This window comes from Eptatretus burgeri, chromosome 15 (genome assembly GCF_056783735.1).
Source record: "Eptatretus burgeri isolate ZD-2024b chromosome 15, Ebu_testis_v1, whole genome shotgun sequence".
NCBI classification, from domain to species: Eukaryota; Metazoa; Chordata; class Myxini; order Myxiniformes; family Myxinidae; genus Eptatretus; species Eptatretus burgeri.
The window spans coordinates 25,032,544-25,043,360 of NC_140975.1; the positions used below are offsets into that span (position 1 = coordinate 25,032,544).

Sequence of the window (10,817 nt, forward strand, 5' to 3'; positions counted from 1 at the left end):
GCTCGCAACTTGGCGCCAGAACTGGTTCCCTGGCGGCTGCGAGCGGACTTGGGCCGACACCAGGAGGTCGACAGTACCACGGTGTCTCCTGCCCCTGACGAGCGCAACGCCAGCTCGTCCGGCGCCAATCCAGGGACTTTTGCGTCCGCACCACGGGCCAGCCTGACCACCAGGACCAGCTACGTTGTGTGTGTGTGTGTGTGTGTGTGTGTGTGTGTGTGTGTGTGTGTGTGTGTGTGTGTGTGTGTGTGTGTGTGTGTGTGTGTGTGTGTGTGTGTGTGTGTGTGTGTGTGTGTACCTGGCGCCTTAGAGGGTTTGAGATTTGTATATTCATTGGAATTGTCTGTGTTTTCCCCATGCCTGAACCCACACCACCATCCCGTCGAATCGCCCCGGATCCCTCTTCTTGCCGAGTCTTGTTATTTCTGGTTAGAGAAATGAACGTTATCAACTCAGTGAAAAGCGACTCGTGCCACCTTCCTCGTCCCGTTTGCGGTAGAGCGATTAGAACCGCCATCTTTGGGTTATAAATAGATAAACCGCCTCCATCGTTTCGGCTCATTCTACGTTGGCGGGACTGTTCAAGTCCCGTGGACGTCACAATATATTGTTGCGGTTCACGGAACCGCATGCATCCAACAGATAGTGGTCCCAAGACAGTTATTCCATTATTATACGTGTAGATAGTCCCTTCCCTTTTGTCTGAAGGGACAACAGAGGCGTGCGTTGCGATGATCTCATAGCTTGGTTTGCTTACATCATTTCTTCTTCATTTCATTTCTACTCTTCTTATCTGATTGTTCCTGAGGTAAATCTGAGCCATGTGCGCCTTCGCTGTGAGATGGGTCCTCACAGAGGCCAGCGCGTGCGACGCTGCTGTGAGGAAACGATGACGCATGAGAATTAACAGTGCAGAGCCCCCGTTCCGAAGCGAGACCTCAACCCAACGAGTGTGGTGAGTCATACAGTGCACTTGGCAGTTCGGGATTATCCGCTCGAGCTGCCGATGATCTGGGGAAGACTGCCGGTTGCATTAAAAAGGCATATGAATGAATATCTCTTAAGAGGCTGCATGAATGGTGTTTTTCACAACACAGGAAACAGCCAGCACGACGCCCACGCTGCATGAAACGCGTGCGGAGGCCGATAAAGGCAACTCCATGCCACGTTGGGCGGGATGGGAGTGTGCGAAGTAAAAGCGGCGCGTTCCTTTTCAACCAAATACCTGATACATATCAGTGTTCGCCCCACGTACACGCTGGCAGAATCGTGCAAACGTGAGCGCTGGCCACGTGCGTAATGGCCGAACCACACACACTGTGTGGAATGTACTCGAAGGCAGACACGTCCGCCGCTCGCGACTTTATCATACAAAGCAGGGCACGAATACACCGCTCACGACTTTGTATCGTATTTCCTCAATATCTGACACATATCGGTGTTCGCCCCACGCACACGCTAGCAGACTCGGGCGAACGCGAGCACCGACTACGTGGGCCGTGGTGATCCGCGCGTACCATGCATGTATTTATCCATAACAATGTACCTTCGACCCTCGCTGGCAGCAGCGGATTCCCCACGAATGGTGAGCGTCTTCTCATCTCTACGGCCAGCAAAGCTGTGATTGAGCAGGGGAATGTTGTACAGTGTGGACCTGCTGCTGCCTGGACTCCGCCTCATCTCCGCCCACACGACGTTGACCCCACCCGCCTACCACTCCATCCACACACTCTGGACTCCACCCCTTCTCCAGATGCACTGCTGAAGCCAGAGACGGCGCGCCAGCTGTCTGATACCGCACCACGGAGCACCACCCCCCCCCCTTCACTCTACCAATCACTACCATTCCTCACCCATTGTTAATAAATTATTATTAGAAATGTTCCCAGCTCGTTTTTGTGGTTTCTTTCATTGATCCAGCATGGTCCGAATCCTGGCTTAGCCGGGACTTTATTCCCAATGATCCGTACCTTTCAGCCGGTACGTCCTTGGCAGTGTCGCTCGGCTGCATCCGATCCAGTAAAGTGATCCGATCCGGTAGAGTGATACGGTTCAGACAAGGCATACCGAGGGCGTGTTCCCCGGTAACTAAATAACGTGATTAATTCGGTAACCCGATTAACCCATGGACAGGAGGACCCAAGGTCACGCGGTTGAGTTATTGGTGTCCACAGTCGGTTAAGCGACCCGCCGCGTCACGGAATTATCCGTGTGAGATTGCCTACAATTCCGGGGAGTCTGGTGGGAGCCGAGATAGCTTCCCCCTCCCCCCCCCCAAGTGGTCTTCTCACCCGACCCCCAACAATATATATATATATATACATATATATATATATATATATATATATATATATATATATATATATATATATATTGTTACGGCTGTGGCAATTTACATTACACCAGAAAGGGCCCTCAGGTGAGATATCTCTGTAAGTACTTGTGTAGTTAGCCCAAACCCATTGTATAGAGGGATTTTATGTGATTCATCTGGGCTGCGACGCTTTGAGTTAGCCATTTTTTTCTTTTCTGTCGTTATTTTGAACCAACCACGTCTCAACCGCCATCACACGACAACCACCTTAACCACCATGCCAGCCATCTTCACCAACTACAACCACGCTCCAACCCGCAGACAACAACCACAACGCCAACCCTCACTACAGAAGACCCTCCACCACCACGAATTCATCCCACATCATCGCTTCCACGGCCATTCCCGCACCACCTGTGAACACTGAACGTCGGGCTGTCTCGGGCCCGTTCGGCGATTGGTGCCGAACGCACCGAGCCGCGAGCGCGAGCGCCTTTCCGAGGGGAAAATTCGGATCAGAAACGCTTCACGCCCACTTCTCCTCCGTCCAATTGGCGAGCGCGGGGCGGCTTGGCCCCACCTCCAAGCGTGTGTATGTGAAGTCTGTATATGCAAATTTTAGGATCAGGAGAGGTTCACGCCCATTTTTGCCCGACCAATGGCTGACCGGGGGGGGGGGCGGCGTGGCCCCGCCTCCAATCGCGTTCTGATCCTAAAATTTGCATATTGGCTGCTCCTGCCGCCTATAAAAAGGCGAGCGCAAGGAGAATTGAAAAGAGTTGGGTTTTGGAGTTGCTTGGAGAGTGTCATCGAGAGGTTGCTCTTGGGGAATAAGGAGCGTTGCATTGGCGGAGTGGAGTCGAGTGCGCGCAGTGGGACTGCAAGCAAGGGAGCTCGGCTCCGAGGCAGGAAGGATGGCGGTCGGCGACGAGGTTGCGGTGTGGGGGATCGCTCGACTCGTCGCGGGACCCAAGCCAGCCAGCCACTCCCCTCCCCCAGGGCATCAACAATTCCCCCTTTCCCCCGCGCTGAGATAGTGCAAAAGGGGGCCCCGTTCCCACCCCACTCCAAACGTGGTGCCAATGAAACCCACCAAGAGGCACGGAGTCGGGACACAGCGGCGCGGCCACATTTGCGGCTTGCCCGCCAACGCGTCACGTGGTTGCGGGTAAGACCTCCCCGGTCTCGCGGACCTGGCCGCTCCTCCAGGTTACGCGCACATTTGGCCTACGGGCCTGTCTGCCTCCTTGTCTGTGAGGGTGACTTCTTTCGTTTTCTTTTGTGTAAATGTGTGTTGGCGCCGTCTGTGAAGTAAAACTGTATAAGTGTTGCCGTGTGTGCGCGTAGTCGGTTTTTGCTCTTACATTTGCTTTATGTGCATTTTGATTCTGTATGGCTGTATATACGTGCTTTCTGTGTGCCGGGAAATAAAATGCTTGCTTGTTGAACTGTGCCCGTTTCGCTTCGTCTTTTCTTTATTGACCCTCCATCCTGCTTCACGTAAAGGGTTCGTAGTGGGTGCAACATCCCGGTAATTAATCTGAACCGTCCAGGTCGACGATAACACCGCTCCATTATCCCGATAGCACGGAATGGGCCGCCCAAGCGGCTCGTGTCCGGAGTCGACCTGTGGTGAGGTACGATCGCCCGGTTTACCATCCGCGTGGGCACTGAGGTAGATAGAGTTTGGCGAACAACCCTATCCTACGCGGGTGGCCGATTGGCACGATTGTGGTGAGGTCAAAAGGCCCACCCGTGACTAGCTCCCGGCGTTGGTCCGAGAGGATCACGACAGAATTGTCCGTCCGGTGGGCGACATGCCGCGATTCGAGTTACGCGGCCGTGAATTCACAACAATATATATATATATATATATATATATATATATATATATATATATATATATATATATATATATATCATACATACATTTACAGTACCAGTCAAAAGTTTGGACACACCTCCTCATTCAAGGATTTTTCTTTATTTTTACTATTTTCTACATTGTGGAATCATAGTGAAGACATCAGAACAATGAAATAACACCTGTGAAATTATGTAGTAACCAAAGAAAAAAGTGTTAAACTAATCGAAGTATATTTTATGTTCTAGATTCTTCAAAATAGCCACCCTTTGCCTTGATGCCAACTTTGCACACTCTTGGCATTCTCTCAACCAGCTTCATGAGGTAGTCACTTGGAACACTTTTCAACTCGGAGGTGTGCCTTGTTAAAAGTGAATTTGTGGAATTTCTTTCCTCCTTATTGAGTTTGAGCCAATCAGTTCTGTTGTGACAAGGTCGGGTTGGTATGCAGTAAATAGCCCAATTTGGTAAAAGACCATTATTTTGTCTACACTTCAGTAGTATGCCTGGTGTTGGCCTTTGGATCCTAGGATCCTGAGTTCAAATCCCCCTTGGTGTTGAATTAATACCAGGTGGGGTTGAGTCTGCCTGTCATCCTTCCAAGGTCGGCAAAATGAGTGCCAGCTTGCTGGTATCCTGTGTCGGAGTGGCGACCTGTCCAGGATTGTACCCAATAGCTAAGAAGACTGCTAAGGCAGCACCAACACTCTGCACAGAGCATGGTGCCGATGGATGTAGTCGAGTTGTTCTTGCCATAATATGGACAACTTAGCAAAGAGAAACGACAGTCCATCATTACTTTAAGACATGAAGGTCAGTCAATCCAGAAAATTTCAAGAACTTTGAAAGTTTCTTCAAGTGCAGTCACAAAAACCATCAAGTGCTCTGATGAAACTGCCTCTCATGAGGACCACCACAGTAAAAGAAGACAGAGTTACCAGCCTCAGAAATCACCAATTAACTGCACCTCAGATTGCAGCGCAAGTAAATGCTTCAAAGAGTTCAAGTAAATGCCTCCTCTCCAAACTGTTCTTCTGACCACATGCTTGTCAAAGTAAACAACTCTCTAGCTGTTATTGGAGAACCACCTCAGCGCCGTCGAGTCTGGCATTTCACTCAAGCCGACTGGCAGGGTCTCCAAGCAGCCATCAAACTTATAGACTGGTCTCTTAGCGCTACTTTCTCCAACATCACCTCGACCTGGGAATTCTTTCAAAAAATAACTTGCTCTCCCTCATGCACAGATTTATCCCCTCTTGTCTTCAGTTGTCCTACTCTTCCTCCCTCCCATGGTACACTAAAGCTTGTGATGAGGAAGTTGTCCTGAAACAACTTGCCTTTGCCTCATCGAAAGCAAACCCAACTGAGGGTAATCTCAGTTCTTTCCACAAAGCTCGGAACAAGTGTGTGTCTACCCTCAGGAGATAGCCGATCAGCCCTGGTCCGAAATTTTGGTCACCGGTATCAAATTAGGGGAGAATGCTCATAGTGTTTTTAATGAAGGTATAAACCCCTAGAGTTGGAAAACATGTGATAGCATTGTGGCGGTGGCAGCTTTATGGGAGTTATCCCCCTTTTTCCAAAATGGCCGCCAAATGCTCAATACCCTATATATAGCAGATTTTAGACCACCTAGAGCAGTGATACTGGTGTCTATGACTAGGTTTGAGGGGTCAGATATATCATTTCTGTATTTACCTAAAATATTGGATACAGCCTTGATATTAAAATTCAAGATGGCCGCCAAAATGGCTGCAGACACATATTTAAATGATCACGTTTAAGGTCCTAGAACAGTTACGACAGTGATTTTGGTGTACATTTCCAATATTTTAGGTAAATACAGAAATGATATATCCAACTGTAGTGAAATGTACATGATGACTCTAATACTCATCATTTACTGTCAATAATTACTGTTCATCGGCATCCACATTGTCATCCTCGTCCGTACTCTCCACATCATTTGATGACCGATTCTCGCAGTCTGACAGTTTGCACATATCAGTGCACTTAAGTCCATTTGCCAGTGTACACTTCCTTGAACATTTGCAAGCCAGTAGGGCCAAGATAGCCTCAGGTGCTGGCTGACCATCCATCCAATCCACTACCATCAATTTCTCGGCTCCATCCATGTCAATTTTCCACCCTCTGCCAATGGAACTTGGTACACCTGGGTCTTGTTCAAGACATCTTCTCCATATTCCAGCCTGGTAGTTTGCCCTTTGTGCATGTTTGACTAAGCAGTCCCTGCAGGGTGGAAGCTGATGACTCTCTATCTCACCTTTCTGAACACAGAACAAGTTGTACCTGAGATCATTGACCTTGACGAATGGTGCTTTGGGGCCATAGAGGAGACATGTGACACACTCTAGTCTGTTCATCAGTTCTGAGGAGAGGTCCCATTCCTGGCCAAACTCTGTGAATGTGTTCTTGATTTCCCTGTTGTTGGTCACTAATTTTAGAGCACTTGCCTTCCCTTTACCTGCGAAAGCACTGGTAGTGTCACATCCAGTGTATGCGTGTATACCAATAAGAGCTCTGCAGACATCTATGCCGACAGTGGCAGCGACTTTCCCGATGTCAACTAATCTAGTTCTGGTTCTAGTTCTACATTTCTGGAACAACGGAGCTCCTATCTCGTCATGGAATGCCAAACACATGATAAAGACATCTGTGTCCTCTGCGCATATCACTACAGCCTGGTAGCCCTCTCAAGCAGCATGGACAGCATGGAAAAGTAGGCGCCCATCTGCTTCCTCCTGCTAGCACTGGAGATCTGGTACCTCTTCACTGCCATGCGATGTAATTCTGTAGCATTTGTAATCTCGTTACATCCAGAATCTTCTCATGTAGTTTCTCTCTGTACACTGGCTTCCTCCATTCACTGACAATGAAGCTAATCAGACTGGTTTTGTTAGTTATTCCTGTCAGAAAACTTCTCCATTGCCTCACAATCTGTGCGCTTGTGATACCCTGGAGCTGGTGTCCAGTCTCTTCACCTCATGCCAATCTCTCACTGTTCGTGATAGAATTCTCTCGATACGTGTCGAACACAACATCTATTCTGGTACTTTTACTTCCTTCTCGCAATGCCATAGACAGTATTGTAGTGGCAATGTCTCCAAATATAGCTTGATCACCCTTTACTCTTTGAACTATGTTCTTGAACTATGAACTATGTTTGAACTATGAAATTCGTGTTCAATGTTGACTGATCTTTGTTTCAGTTTGTCAATGATTAGAAGTTCAGTCATGGGTGGATGAGGTCCATAGACCTTAGGTTGGACTGCTATTCCGTTGACTCGATGTGACGTACCTTTTCCAGTAAGTGTCTCCTCCAGTCTGTCTATATTATCCCATGCAAGATTTGTGAAGACATAGGGCTTGATGGAGACTGGTAGAACAGCTCTCTGGTTGAAGCCCATTGCTAACTTCTGGAGACACAGAGCGGTATCATTCTCTTCCAGCTGGTCATAAGACACCCCATGTCCAAACTTATTCAGTGTCCGAATGACCTCAATGTTTCCAGTGAGTGCTTTTACCGCATAAGGAAGCAGGAAATGTTTTGGTGGTTTATACTGCCCACGTGTCACAGCGTATATCATGTCCTGGCTAAATGACTCGACAAGAATAGCAGTCCTTTGGGATTTATTCGAAGTACTAGTAGGATTTCCAGTGAGGAGCCCGACCAGAAATCGCTCTAGCTGATTTGGTATGGCGATACGAGTAGCTACATCAGACGGATGATATGGCCACGGGGTGGAAATCATGTCCTGCTTGATGGCCGTTCGGATATGTGACGAAGTCTGATCTATGATCTTGTTGACATCTGTAGACTTGGCTTTCCAAAGCTTGAGCTCCCTATGTCGAGTTTGATTTTCCAAGACAACATCCTTTAATGATACACAGCAGGGAACCATCAACAACTTTCCATTGTCGTCGGGAAATATTTCCACTGCACCTCCAAGCTCGGACTTCAGTCTTCTGTGCATATTCTTCTTCGTTGAATCCTTCAGAAGATTAACTCCACCAGACAACATTAATGATTCCAGTTTTGTGGTGAAGGATATGACTGGTATAAGCCTCTTGTTGGGAATAATATCTGCTCTGATGTATTCGAAAAGTTCTTCATAAGCTTCTCCTTCAACCTTGTGATACAGTATAAATTCATGTGTCTCTTTCTCTTCTTCATTCTCATTGTCTCAAGTATAATTCCTATAGCATGAAGTGCGATAATGTGCCTCGGCGGCAACAATGTCTCTACTGGTTAGTGCTACCATCCTTTCTTCTCCCTTTCTGACGACACTCTCTCGTAGTGTTTGATCTACTCTCAGTTGTGAAGCTAGCGCAAGTTTTTCATGTGTATTGGAGTGCTTTTGTTACTTGACCTTGCTACAGAATATGCAGATCGGATCATAAACTCTTGATTCTGTTGTCGATCTTCTGGAAGACCGTTTTGGAGGCAGCCACTACTACCAGGTAGATCACTCTGGCTTTCACCTGCTTTCCTTTTCAAAGTCTCCAAGTCTCTTTTCATGGTGAAGATGCTTCTACATTTTCGATGATAGAACATAATTGGAACTTCTTTCTCCTCAAGCGTTTTTGTAACGTCTAAAATGGGGACATGGTTCCTGACTTTGGCGGCTTCAAGTAAGGTTAGCCAGGAGTCATGACTTTGAGGACTGATTAAATGTTCATCTTCGTCAGATACTGCCTGGTGTATGATGCACAGTTTCTTGGCGGGTCCCTGGGGCGTTTCCATGCTGACGGACGTCTAATGCTAGTCTACTGTATTCCAGGCCTCTTACGTAGAACTTCCACAGCTACCACGATACCTGAAAAAGAGAATATAAACACTATATATATATATATATATATATATATATATATATATATATATATATATATATATATATATATATATATATATATATATATATATATATATATATATATATATATATATATATATATATATATATATATATATATATATATATATATGAGCCTGGTGTTGGCGCAGTGGCTAGGGCAGCGGCTTGGGATCCAAAAGGTCCTGAGTTCAAGCCCCGTTGGGCCACTGAATTAATACACCAGGGGGTTGACTCAGCCTGTCATCCTTCCGAGGTCGGCAAAATGAGTACCAGTATACTGGGCCGGTGTATACCCCGGTTAAAATAGGTGTACCATATCCCTGTGTCGTAAGAGGTGACCAGGGTTGCGTCAGGAAGGGCATCCGGTGTAAAACATGTGCCAAATCACTATGCGGATCATACGGATGATCCGCTGTGGCGACCCTTAACGGGAGCAGCCGAAAGAAGAAGAAGATATATATATATATATATATATATATATATATATATATATATATATATATATATATATATATATATATATATATATATATAGATACATTCAGCCTGGGGGGTTTGACGGTATCAAATCGGGGGGGGGGGAGGGCATGCTCATAGTGACTATCTTGGCCGCCAAAATGCCCAGTACCCTATATATATATATATAGCAGATTTTAGACCACTGAGAGCAGCGATACTGGTGTCTACGACTAGGTTTGAGGGGTCGGATATATCATTTCTGTATTTACCAAAAATATTGGAAATGTACACCAAAATCATTGTCGTAATTGTTCTTGGACCTTAAACGCGGTCATTTAAATATGTGTCTGCATCCATTTTGGCGGCCATCTTGAATTTTAATATTAAGGCTGTAACCAATATTTTAGGTAAATACAGAAATTATATATCTGACCCCTCAAACCTAGTCGTAGATGTAGTGTCCGGAGGGCAGCGGGACTCGGATAGTCGTGAGGGTTGTCGAACTGTTTATTGCCCGTCCGAATGCACACTACTGCAGATTACCACAGACGCCTCAGGCGGCGCGAACACCTATATCCCTTGCAGGCACGTGACCACCAAAACCACTCCTCCACGCCTCCACAACACTCCCCGCATTGTGCCCTGCCCACGCATGCCAGTACACCACACTCCTCCCTCCTAAAAAATATGATTATAAAATGACCATTATAATGATAAGCATAATCGGCACAGAATACCATGACATAAAAGCAAAGAGGAACAAAAACGATAACAATCAAAAAGCATAGGCACCACCACATAGAAAGCAACCAGAGCCAAAAATGGCATTAATCAGGCGGCCGCGAACCTAAACCCAGACGAGACGGCACAAAAGGAACCGTGCTTCATCTGCTACCCGTAACCCTAATGCCGTTGGTGTAATCCGGCCAATAACTCAGTCCTCTATCTCCATCACACCATATAACGTGTCGATGTGAGCGACTTGAATTTCAAAGCAATGGACAGGTGCTCGAATACTGAGTTGCACGACGAACCCACAAAAACCCTGACCGCGTGAAAGATATCAAGAAGCAAGTTGGGAAGCACAGCATCACTACGCAGCAGAAGCGCCCCCAGGCGGCTCATGCTTACATGCCCTCCGGCGAGGCTGCGATGACCTCCCGAGCGAACCTCCCCCGGCACCATCAAATGCCCCCGGTCGACAAGGCGGCACATCTCCCCCAGAGAGAACCGAATCAGATAAACATTCCGAGCCTGGAAGCCCCGCGGCGCCAGCGCGGCCGACCTTGGCGAGACCAGAGGT

At 47.2% G+C, this 10,817-nt stretch overlaps 2 protein-coding genes and 1 pseudogene across 7 annotated transcripts in view; all 3 read right to left on the reverse strand.

The window, feature by feature from the left end:
* The window catches only part of TEX2 (testis expressed 2), a 57,076-nt gene that overhangs the window by 40,227 nt on the left and 6,032 nt on the right, over window positions 1–10,817 (reverse strand). The window lies entirely within an intron of this gene.
* LOC147011766 (uncharacterized) overlaps window positions 1–10,817 on the reverse strand; it is a 369,804-nt gene that overhangs the window by 13,318 nt on the left and 345,669 nt on the right. The gene's annotated exons all lie outside the window — the stretch shown is intronic.
* LOC147011767 (uncharacterized) lies at window positions 4,246–8,998 on the reverse strand (annotated as a pseudogene).